Source organism: Sphaeramia orbicularis, chromosome 9, assembly GCF_902148855.1.
Source record: "Sphaeramia orbicularis chromosome 9, fSphaOr1.1, whole genome shotgun sequence".
NCBI lineage: Eukaryota > Metazoa > Chordata > Actinopteri > Kurtiformes > Apogonidae > Sphaeramia > Sphaeramia orbicularis.
Window position 1 is genome coordinate 19,664,740 of NC_043965.1, and position 12,225 is coordinate 19,676,964.

Sequence of the window (12,225 nt, forward strand, 5' to 3'; positions counted from 1 at the left end):
CTGGTATTTGTCAGACTGCATGGATTTTATTAGTGAAACAGTGTTTTTGGAAATGATTGTGTTTCCTTGTTCACTATGGAGAATGTGTACATCCAAATGGGTCACATGGGTGCTTCTATGAAACCAGTCCCTAAAAACAGGACAGAGGGGCTAAAAATTCAAACAAGATGTAGGCTAATGTTATTAAGCAAGTTTGGAAGCACTTTGGGTCTGTTTTAAAAATAGATATTTACTGAGATAAAAGAGAAACTATTTTTCAGATAAAACACATTTTTATATTATTTTTATACAAAAATCTGCATGTAAGGGTAAAAAGGACACGAAATTATGCAAATTTTTTTTTTTTTTTTCGAATATCTTTTTATTCGCTCACAGGTACATTTTGGGAATCAAAGAAATTATGTAAGGCAGAGTGTTTCACAAAAATAACCGCTGTTGCAAAATCACTCGCGATTTATTTGTGTTTAAATGGTCAGGTTCCGCATGTAACGCAAGTGGACACGATGGGTAACACATGACACCTGGAATGAGAATGAGATTCGTGAAAAACCTGCATGTCTGGATTAGAAAAACCACTAGGATTGTCCAATTTAACAGTGTCTTTATTTATAGCGGTATGTAAGACCATTTCAAGCCATGTGTTCCAGATCAAATGCACTGACCCCTAGGTAGCTTTTCCTGTCCCATTTTGAGTCCTATTTTTGGACCCAATGTTTTATTAAAAAATCATTAATTTCGGGATGGCTCAGAGCAAGAGTGTAATTTTTTTTGCATTTATCTGAGGTCATCATTAGGTACATCCTGGGGGGAAATATGTCTAAATTTCTCTTTTATTATCGGGTCTAAAAAGCTGGTAAAGTGCCAGATACCAAAATAAACCCAGTTTTATAGAAGCACCCATATCCACAGCCACTCAAAAACAGTGAAAATCTGTGAGTGGTTATTAATACTGGTGTATTGTTTTAGGATTTTAGGATTAGAGGTTCTAAAGTTACTAAGCGTTTCGGATCAGTAGATACTTTTGGTCACTGGCGGTTCGTTAGGTTTTTTAGGGTTAATAGGTAAATTAATAAATGATTAAAACCAGAAGTGACCCAATAGGGTGTAAATGTCAGAGCAGCGAGTCCACGGTTTCATTTCCTGCTGCATGTCGTCTCCCTGCTCTCCACATTTCCTGTCTCTACACTATCTTTGTTTAATAAAGACATAAAAAAAAAAAGACTCCGACATGTTTTGCATTCTCTAAATCCCTAGCAGAAGAAAGTAAAACACGGATAGTTGAAGCCGCAAAACAAAATTGTCTGTATTTGCCGAGTCTGAAAGTTTCTAATTAAGTTTCTTTTAAAATAACAATAAATCTCTCGTGTCTTTTCCTAGTATGGTTAAGTATGTTTAATTAAACACATGCCAGACAGATTGCACATTATTCTCTGTATTTCCAAAACAGATTGACAAATATATTTGATTACAGCTCTAGCCGAGGAAATTCTGCAGAACACCCTGTCTGTAGAAACGTTAGAAAGACGTGGCTTTTCCCACCGTTTTCGCAAGTTTGGAAAGTTCATTAGATGATATACACGAAAGCTGAGAAGGTGACGGATAAGGAGGGAGCTGAAACGGTGCACGTGGATTGACTGGAACCTCCACACAGGGAAGGCATTTAACTGGATGACCGCTGCTCAAGTGCATAAGTACACTTCCATAGGGTTCCAATCTGCACAATCTTCAGTATATAAGTCGAGATTTCCATTTCCTTACATCAGCCTGTCGGGGTATTTGCAGATTGGGCCGCAGTGCAAAGAGGCTGAAATTGAATTAGTTTCCATATATTGTCCTCTCCTCCTCTTTCTCCAGCTAAGCCCTGTGGTCTATCCACTGTTTGCCTTATGGGGGAGAAAAGTGAGGGGGGCTTATGCTGTGAAGGCTGGGGCTTACGCTGTCTACTGGTCACACACTAACTCACTCTCGTCCACCAACGCACACACAGGGATTACAGCGAGCAAAGCCCAGTTTGCATTTACACACACATGCACGCAAACACAATCACACACTGTACATGCGTATTATGTTACGCATACTTTTCAGCTCAGGCTAATATCTTGCACATACACTTTGATTTTACTCTGAGGAAAAAAAAATGTGTCAGCTTCTGCTATTTTAGGCTGAAGTTTATGGAAAAAAAAGGAATGAAACAACACATTCTATGTAAATGTATTTATCTCTGTGTACATAGATGCATGTGTATGTGTTATGACGTGGTGTTTCTGGATTATGTAGATAATATAGTTATAGTAACAACAGCATCATATGTGTTTATGAAGCTTTCAGATAGGTGGTCCATTTTCTCTGCTTACACTACGTCTCCATCTTCTCTCCCTCTCTCAGCCCTGTAGTTCTTAATAACAGCATGCTGTAAGTGTTCCCGTGGGACTCAATAACACCAAGACGTGTAAGAGTGTAGAAGATGTCCCTCTTATTGCTGCCTATAGGGTTTTTGTTTATAGAAGCGAGAAGTAAGTTGTATTTTCTTATTTTTCTTATTAGTTCAGCAGTGTGTGTGTGTGTGTGTGTGTGTGTGTGTGTGTGTGCCTGTACATGATGAGTATTTCTCTAGAGGCAGAATCACATCCACTCTCCCTTTACCCCTGAGTTGCTTTCATACAGCCCGTGGTCAGGTGTAAAATGTTCAGTATTGCTATAATGTTTTCTCCTTTTCTCTGTGGTTATCTTGTTTTATTTTCTTGTGCTTTCTCACCCTCCTCTCCTCCACTCCCTCACTGTCCTTCCTCTCTCCTCATCTTCCTCCTGAATTATAGTTTCAGGTGTTTTGAAAACAGAAAAAGCAAAACCCAGTACATAATTGTACGACACGATAATGGGCGTTATTTGCCGGAGGGCGTACTTCTCAGTTGTGATATTCTCTTCATGGTCAGAAGCTTAAAGAGAGCTTAATTTTGCTTGTCCTGCAGTTGCCTTTTTCCATTTTATCTAAAAGCTTGTTTTTGTGCTTCATTCCTAAAACATTATATTTCTATGTGATTTTTTTTTTTTAGTCATATTTGATCAACCTTGACAGCATGTGATGCTCCAGATGGGGGAGCTGTGAAAAGTGGTGTTATTAAGTGAGTCATATTGTGGGCGGCTGTGGTTCAGGAGGTTACCCACAAACTGCAGGGTTGGTAGTTCGATTTCTACCTCTGTTTATTTCAGTAGTATTTTATCTCATAAAGCAGAAGAGCAGTCCACTACACGACAACAACCGTAAGTTCGATCAAATGCATCCATTATGTGTCATAATCTGTTTGTACAGGTCTATAATTTAGTAGGAGTTATGGCCAAAATTATGTTTTATAAATTCACAATAACCTTGACCTTTGACCTACAAAATATTATCAGTGCATCCTTGAGTCTAAGTGAACATTTATGCTAGATTTGAAGAAATTTCCCCATGGCATCCTTGAGATATCACACTGATAACATTGGTCAACAACAAATTTATTGTTTCAGTTTTTTGAGCTGATTTAGGATAATTTTGGTGTGTTGAATCCAAAAATCACATTAATTTTGCTCAATCAGGTCAACTTTCTGAACTATGCTACATATTGGCTTTTTAACATTTTTGCTTACATTTATGGGCATTTTCACATCATATGATACAAAAGTCTTTCATATTTCTTGCAATAAACGAGTTCTGAAGATTTGACTTTTTGCCAATTTATGATTAATGTTTTTTTTTAATATTACAGGTGAATGAAAGGGCTTCGACTAGAGGATCTTGCAAAAATAAGCCTGACGTATTCTGCTACATCTGTGGTGAATACACCATTGTACCTAACAGGAATCAAGTCACAAGTTTCATAAAGCGTGCTTACCAATCTTATTTGGGTATTAATTATTATATTTTGTGAGAAGATCAAATTTTTCAAAATCAAATTAGCAAAAAAACCTGACCTGATTGAGAAAAACAGATGTCATTTTTGGATTTAGCGGTGCAAAATGGTCCTAATTCAGTTGAAAAAACCTAGACAACTTACAAAAAACATTTTTTTGTAACCCAGTGTAATAATGGACAGAGATGAGGTCACATGATCTTGACCTTTACCCTCCAGACACCAATGTTTTTTCACTTCATCCTTGCATCCAAAGGAATGTCTGAGCCAAATTTTCCAATATTTTGTCAAACTGCTCCTGACACATTGTGAAATAGTCTAGTTTAGTTTAGTTTAGTTCAAATATGCAATAAAACAAAGTAATCCTACTTAAAACAGACTATAAGAAAACAAAACAAACAAACAAAAAACAAAAACCTGTACATATTCATGAAAATAAAGTATGACTTCATTTGCACATTCGAAATGGAGTAGGAGTAAGTGTAATTTATTTAATCCCACCCCTTCTCCACACAGCAGTCTATCTTTTAGCTTCCTATCAGCATAATATGAAAATCAAGTCCCTTGGAAATAGTAAAATAACATGTGGTTTTATCCATGTCTTGAGCTGGAGGTGATTTTTTTCCACTACTGAATTTGAAATTACAAGTGCGATGTGTTCAAGCGCTTTTGTCGTCGTAGCAAAATGAAAAGTAGTTGACACGCAATTTACGGTGGGTAAAAGAGTTTTGGGCGTGTTAATTAATCTGCTACAGCATTTTAATTTCTTTTTGTAATTTTTTTGTACATTGTGTATGCTACAAATGTGCAAAATCATCAGCTAACAGCAGCAGAACGTTCATAAAAACACTGTTTATCATTCACAATGAATCCCCTGTTGCTCTGCGCCATGTTGAAAAGTTCAAAGGTTATTTTGTCTCGGCGGCTCATGTATCAAAAATGTTTTCCCCCAGTTCTCTGTGGAAAATACAACGTGAGGAGGCATTCATGTGCAATTTTCGACTTCGTAACTAGTATTTACCATAATTCCCATAGCACTTGAAGGCAGCATTAGTTGTGAGGTCAGGCTAACAGGTCATGCTGTGCTGCTGTCTGCGCACTTTGCCCTGTACTCTTGGATCTGCAGACAGCATTCACAGATATATTTTGCCTAAGGGTGCATATGTGTGTCAGTTGCTATGGTGTCTTTAAGGTTTAGTACAGAACTCGATTATAGGTTTATTTACAGTATATGACCAGTTATGGAGAGATACGCTCTTCTCTCCATCTGATATTTGCGCTATATAAGATTTGTACAATGGGAAGTGCATTCACAGTAAGGTACTTCAATCTTTGGTAGTCTGTTCTCACACGCTCCTTCCAATAAACGTTTCCTGCATAATACATCCACAAAGTCATCTGGGTGTTCCTCGCACTGCGGTGTGTTTCTACACCTGCTCACACAACGTATCAATAGTTGCTTTTCCATTGACCCTCAAACTGCGTGTAAAAATTTAACTAACGGAAAAATGACTTTTTTGCCAAAAGTCTCATTTTTCGATTAAAAGTTTTTACACTGGCAAGAGGTGGTTTTTCAGGCGTAGCGCAAGTGGTATATCACGCAAAACTGCAAAGGGAAGACCTTATTTAGCAACTAGAGTCAGGTGAATTAAAAAAACGAATGCTGACGTACATTGCAACAAGCGAAGAAGACGAAGAAACATGTCGCGGTATGTGTGGACCAATCATTTTTTAATTTGGTACGAGATAGACAATTAATATCTAATAATAATGAATATATCTGTAAATCAACACCATATTTACGTTCGTCACCGTGTTTATGGAATGACTTCTCGTGTCATCTCGCGATAATGAATAAACAAATCATCGCATTTGTGATTTAATGGAAAAACCGACATTACGCACTGTTTTTTCGACATTTAGTAAATATCGGTAAAGTTTTGCGCAGATGTCCAATGGAAAAGCGACTAGTGATGAGCTGCAGGTAAACCCATAGATGATCCATTAACTTTAATAAGGCCTTTCTTTAGATCCATTAGCAGATAACCGTTAAGTTCTCAGTTAAATACAAGTACGTGCATCATAAAGTGACAAAAAAGCCGAGTGAAGGTTTAACAATGACATTCTTGGAAAGTTAAAGTCTATAAATGTGTTTATATACAATAGCTATATTCTAGGCTCTTCTGTATAAACTAGTCTGAATTTCTCATAACCACTTACGTATCTGTTTTGATCTGAAAATTAACATGTTTATGATGTTAAGTTAAATTCAGTTTAAACAAAAAAAAAAAAAAAGAAAAGAAATATGTCTTATATGAACTCACACCTGAGTCATACACTTTGAAGTTTTATGTTTATACAGTGTGTAATCTTTCATTTAAATCATACGGACCCAGTAAGAAAACAATCAGACACATGAGGTTTTGATAAAATATATACTTTTATTTAATTTCTTCATACAAAGAAATTTTATGAATGTTTAATATTTAATCATCTAGTAACATCTGTTCCATTTTGCTCTTGCATTGTGTAAAATTAATTCCTTTGATGTACATACAACAAAATACTTCATTTACATGTCTTTTTTTTTTTTTTTCATTTTTGTACATACAGATCTGCTAGAATAAATACGTATTATATGTGGGTAAGACAAACATTTTTAGTATTTTTACATCTCAAAACAGGTTGAATAAAACTCAACCATAACTCATGCAGCAAAAAAAAAAAAAAAAACAGTCTTAATTCATAATAATATCCTTATGATGACTTATACAGGCTTTATTACAGATCAGCTAATATTTATTGCAGGAACCTCAAAATAAAGTGTTATATCTACTTTTATAGTCCTTAATGTACTTTTGAGTTTTTTTAGATACCCATTTTCATAGTAAAAGGGACATTTTAGAACAGGAATACATTTATTTGCTTATTCATTACATTTACAAAACAGGGTGAATATTATTATTATTGTCAGTTGTTCTACTTTATTTTAACAGATGTTTCTTTATCACCAAGTACTTTGGATTCAGCTTGGGTTTTTTTTGTTTTTTTTCCCCACAATTAAAATTATGATATAAATTTATGATGGTATTCTGTCTGGCAGATTTTTCTTGCAGATAAATGTGAAACTTGATAAGACAAAACTTATTTTTTGGAAGGTCAACCCAATCTCATTTTTATATATCTGTATATTTGAGAGATAATGCCTCCACTAATCCCTTGCAAGGTCAGTGCTTGTATTGGATGATTATCCCCCACTGTTTATTCATACTTCCTGCTGATGTCATTTCCTCCTGCTGACTCTGACCTTTGACCTGTCATTTACCTCCCATCGTCGCCTTGGTTTTCTCCGCCTCGGTGGCCGCCGTCCAAGAGAACATCCCTGTCTTTATCTCTGTAGGATTCCTCTGCTTACAGGAAGGTTACTGGAGTATCTAAATGCAAAATCTATTTGTACTTAAAGGTCACATTTCATTTGGATTCCTAATATCATTTTTCATTCGCTTCTTTTCACTCCTCACTGTTCAAGTTGCTGGCTCTGGCAACTTCAGTCTCCTCTCGCTGTCTATATGATGTCCTTTCCTGCTGGTATTCCACTGTTTAACAACTAAATGTACATCATTCACCTGACGGGGTATAATACATAATGCATCGGCCATGTTGAAACGTCTCAGCTCATGACTCTTAAATGTGTTGCCGCAGCAGCTCTGGCAAATCTCCACCGTGTCACTCTGGGCGTTGATTATTCCCATTCGTCATTTGATCAATGGCGCTGATAAAACAGAGCAAAAAGCATAGCGTTACAAACAGCCCGTGTGTTTTTGTGTCTACTCTATGTACATGATTATGTGGTTAAAGGGCATGTGTGAATCTGCTTGTTAAACGTAAGAGGCAGCAGGGGGTTGATGTCTTGGCACATCTGTGATTTACAGCAGCAAAACATATGCACTTTATTCAGAGCTTGTCGGGTTTTGCGCAGTTTATGAGCATTGCATTGGGATTGTTGCTTCCGTCTTGAAACCATAATTCTATCTAGTAAAAGTTTTCATATTCCAGTATTTACAGTCAAGAACTCTGACACTTTCAGAGCAAAGATGTGTTCTCAACCCTTTAACAACGGCAGCTGCATTTTGCACTTTACAGCATTCAAATGACTGCAACTCCTGAAATGTTTGCCCTACGGCTGCACGATTCATCGATTTTAACCCAGAAAGATCCAGTGCTAATTATGTGTCAGTTCCTAAGTGAATTTTTCTCTCTATTTAACCTTTTTGAAGTGATTTATCACCATTTATTATAATATTATCCTCTGTATTTTGTGTTTTCTCAGTGTAAATCATGTATTTTCCTGTATTTAATTTACTGACCATGTAGATGTTCACAAAAGTTCAGATTAACGTCGATTGTTGTAATATAAAAACCACAGAGAACTGAAGATAAGATGACTTTTTCAGTCAAATCTATGATTAACTGAACATAAATCCAGTGTCTCCAACCAATGTCATTAATCCAACTCCATGGGTTTTATTGGTGAATCAATGTTTTAGAAGATGACGGTGTTTCCATGGTAACTACGGAGCTTCTGAACGTCCAAATGGGTCATATCTGATGACCATGAAAGATGACGAACTGCATTTTACACCAATTATTTACATGTATTGATAGGATTAGTGGATCAACAGGTATTAAACATTTTAGATCAGTAGATGGTTTTGGTCACCAGTGGCCGTTTGGGTCTTTATGGGTTAAATCTAAATCGGATTTTTTAATAAGGATGAAAGGGAAATCATCTTGTGTCTCCGTGTATTGACCACGTACCTTAAATCTGTGATGGGCCCACAATAGTGATACCAATGTAAGCCATGGTCCACACACAGATCCTCCAGTTCAAATATAACTGCATGGGGATCACTCATCTTGTGTTGTCCATGTATGGATCCGTACCATACTGTCGTCATCCGATCCGGGTCTGGGTTGCGGGGGCAGCAGCCTCTGCAGGGTAACCTAGACAGCCCTCTCCTCAACCACAGCCACCTGCTCCAGTTGGTCTGGCACGGATCCCCCAGTTTAAATATAACTGCATGGGGATCAGTCATCTTACCTGGTCTGATGCCTGTCACTGACTTACATTGGTAGAACTTTTGTGGGCCCATCACTGAATTTTCGGGGATTCTATGGTACCATCACAGATTTGTGGTGAGGAGTAGTGCTTTGCATTGTGGGCTGCTCACGAACACGACATGCCGACTTCTGTTGTCTTGTACTTTTACCCAAAAATCAAAATCGAGTTTGGCAATGTGGGACTCTATTACAGGTAGATAAGGATCTGTCCCAGAGACTTCCACGTAGGCTAAAAAACACCCGGAAATAACAAAAAATATGAACCCATAATATGGACACTGAATGCTCAAGACCAAAAAGTGTGTTTGAGCAGATGTAAAATATTTGAAAGTTTATTTCTGCAATCTCAAATAGTTTTGTTATGGACATTTACAGTTGTTTCTGATAATAAATATGCTAAAAACTTCAAGTCCATTTTTTCTTTTTTACTAAAACACACCGTTTCAAGCATATGTTATTTCTAATAATGATAATTAATGGCCAAATATTGAAAGTTAAGCTCTTCCTGAAAACAAAGATGCAAAAGAAGCTGCAAAAAATACATTTTCTGACAATTTTATTCCAAAGAAAACATGAAGAGACCTTGGTGGTCTATTATAATGAGTCTTAAAAGAATTAAATTAGCTACTTATGAATTGCTGTTTATCTCGAAAGCATAGATGTGATAAAAAAGAGTTTGTTCCTCTTGCTTCTGTTTTTTTTTTTTTTTCTTTTTTTATAGCAACATCTCAAATCACACACATTTTTTATACAATGGAGGAAAAAATACATGTTCACAGAGTTGCTTAAAACAAATTAAAAGGACTATTTAAAATGACTCAAGGCTAACACTCATAAGCCCCGGCTCATGAGTTCAGGTTAACAAATGAAAAAAGAGGTGAAAGGTGATTAATTAAATTCCTGGGGCTGATATAAAATAGATTTTTTTTACTGTGAGAGCTCATTCAAAGTTAATTGAAAATGTTGAATGTTCTATCATTGTGAAATATTGCTTGTGGATGTAACACGTGTTCCTCTGACATGAAAGAATGTGTATTACTCTGTACTGAGTGTTACAACTAGGCCTTAATGAAGACATGCTTTAACAGTTGGGGTCAAAGGTTAACAGACACAGCTCAACATAGACACTCTGGCAGTTCTATACATTTGGTTCATTTACATTCCCTGTGTTGTATCAGTCAGAACAACCACTTTATTTTGATTATGTGTAATTTTTTTTCCCCTTACACACATGTTGATCCTCATACCCAAAGAATAGTATTTTTGTCTCAGCCGACCAAAGAACATTCCTTCAAAAGGTCAGATGTTTGTCCCAGTGCTCATTTGCAAAGTTAAAACTTGCTTTTGCTTGTGCGGTTTTGGAGTGGTGGCTTCCCTCTTTGGGAACAACTGTTCAGGTTATAATGATACAGAACTGGCTTTACTGTGGATGGAGATGTTTTTGTACCCTTTACCAGTCCAACATGTGCAGCGGTTCTAAGACTGTTGTCCCCGGATGCTTCAGAACCCGTCACAGCCAAATATGCTCGTCTCTGGGAGTAAATACTTGTCCACTTCCTGGACGGTTTAATGGTTGTGAGTTCTTGTGTTGTGTGTTGACCTTAATACGTTGAGAAAATTTTAGCACCGAAAAACTCAATTTGTGGAAATCTGTAATATGTTTTTTGAGTTGTGATTACTTAAGGTTTTATCATCATGTAAAAAAGATGCTGTGTCTAAATAAAAGCTTTAAAATGCATTGATTGCATTGGTTGTTTGAAGACACGCCAAACTTGTCGTATGTAAAGTTGTGACTCTAATATACTAAAATAAACTAGAAGCACTCGGAGAGCGCAGACCTCCGCCAAGGCTGATCAGTGGCCCCCCCTGTGCTCCCCCCCCCCACGCCAAGGAGATTATGTTTTTGCCAGGGTTTGTTTGTTTGTTTGTTTGTCTGTCTGTCTGTTTGTCTGTCCGTTAGTGTGCAACATAACTCAAAAAGTTATGGACAGATTTTGATGAAATTTTCAGGGTTTGTTGGAAATGCCCCCCCCCCGTGGGCCCCCCCACCCCCGATCACCACCAAAATTTAATCATTTCTTCCTTATCCCATTTCCAACAAACCCTGAAAATGTCATCATAATCTGTCTATAACTTTTTGAGTTATGTTGCACACTAACGGACAGACAAACAAACAAACAAACAAACAAACAAACCCTGGCAAAAACATAACCTCCTTGGCGGAGGTAATTATTCAAAATAACATATTTTGATCTAAATTCATCCAGTTCATTGAAAAGTGAAAAACCAAGTCTTAATGTACTCAGCCAGGGTGACTTTGAAGACAGTCATACCTGTTTTCAATCCCAGGGACAGGGAGTATTCGCTTAATTTCAGGTAGATTTTACTTAAAGGTAGGGTAGGAGATCCTGGAAAAACAGTTCGAGCAAGCTACATTTTGAAAATACACAATTCAAAAGTCCAAACCACTTTCTTCAGACTTCCTCCTGAAGCCACGCTTCCAGAGTACCGGAACACGCAATGCTTGTTCCAGAGGGTTTGTGAGCGCTGCGCAGCATAATTTCATAATTTCACCCCCCTCAGGTCCACGGATCCATGCCTCATTCATTCTCCTCCAACACCCCCTTCTCACTCTTACGATTTAAAGGGTAAAGAAATATAGTTTTGTATTTAATAGTTTTTGTCACACCAACACCAAAACAGCCGCTGCACTGGCACATTTTACCTTTACCAAAGAGAAAAAGTATTGATAAAGGTGAAAATTACATCAGTCTGGTCATGCAGAAGATGTTGAAGCAGAGACATAATCACACATAAATAATTCTGAACAGAACATAGAGAAGCAAAGTTATAATGATGTCGCCCCTGCAACTTCTGGGTGTGGAGTCTTCAACAGTTTTACCACAAACTGTGACTTTCTTCACTTGTAAAATTATCTTTTAAATTAACAAACATCACATATGTAAATGAGAGAAGACAATCAAATAAATGTATCTCAGTATTGACCAGTACCTGCAGAATAATTATGGGTAAAAATATTTGATTATGCGATGAAACACACAGGTTTTTCATGTGATTTTATGTGGTGAAATTGCAGGAATTTGCCAAAAATGTCGGAAGTTACAAAAATATGCGGGAAAAATTTGCGTTTTAGTGAAAAAAAAAAAAAAACAATAAAAAACTGATTCCTCTCCCACACCCTGTTCATCCTGCC

The 12,225-nt window shown here is 37.0% G+C and overlaps 1 protein-coding gene across 1 annotated transcript in view; it reads left to right on the forward strand.

Annotated features, from left to right (window-relative positions):
* Positions 1-12,225, forward strand: part of fbxl17 (F-box and leucine-rich repeat protein 17) — a 342,006-nt gene that overhangs the window by 243,661 nt on the left and 86,120 nt on the right. The window lies entirely within an intron of this gene.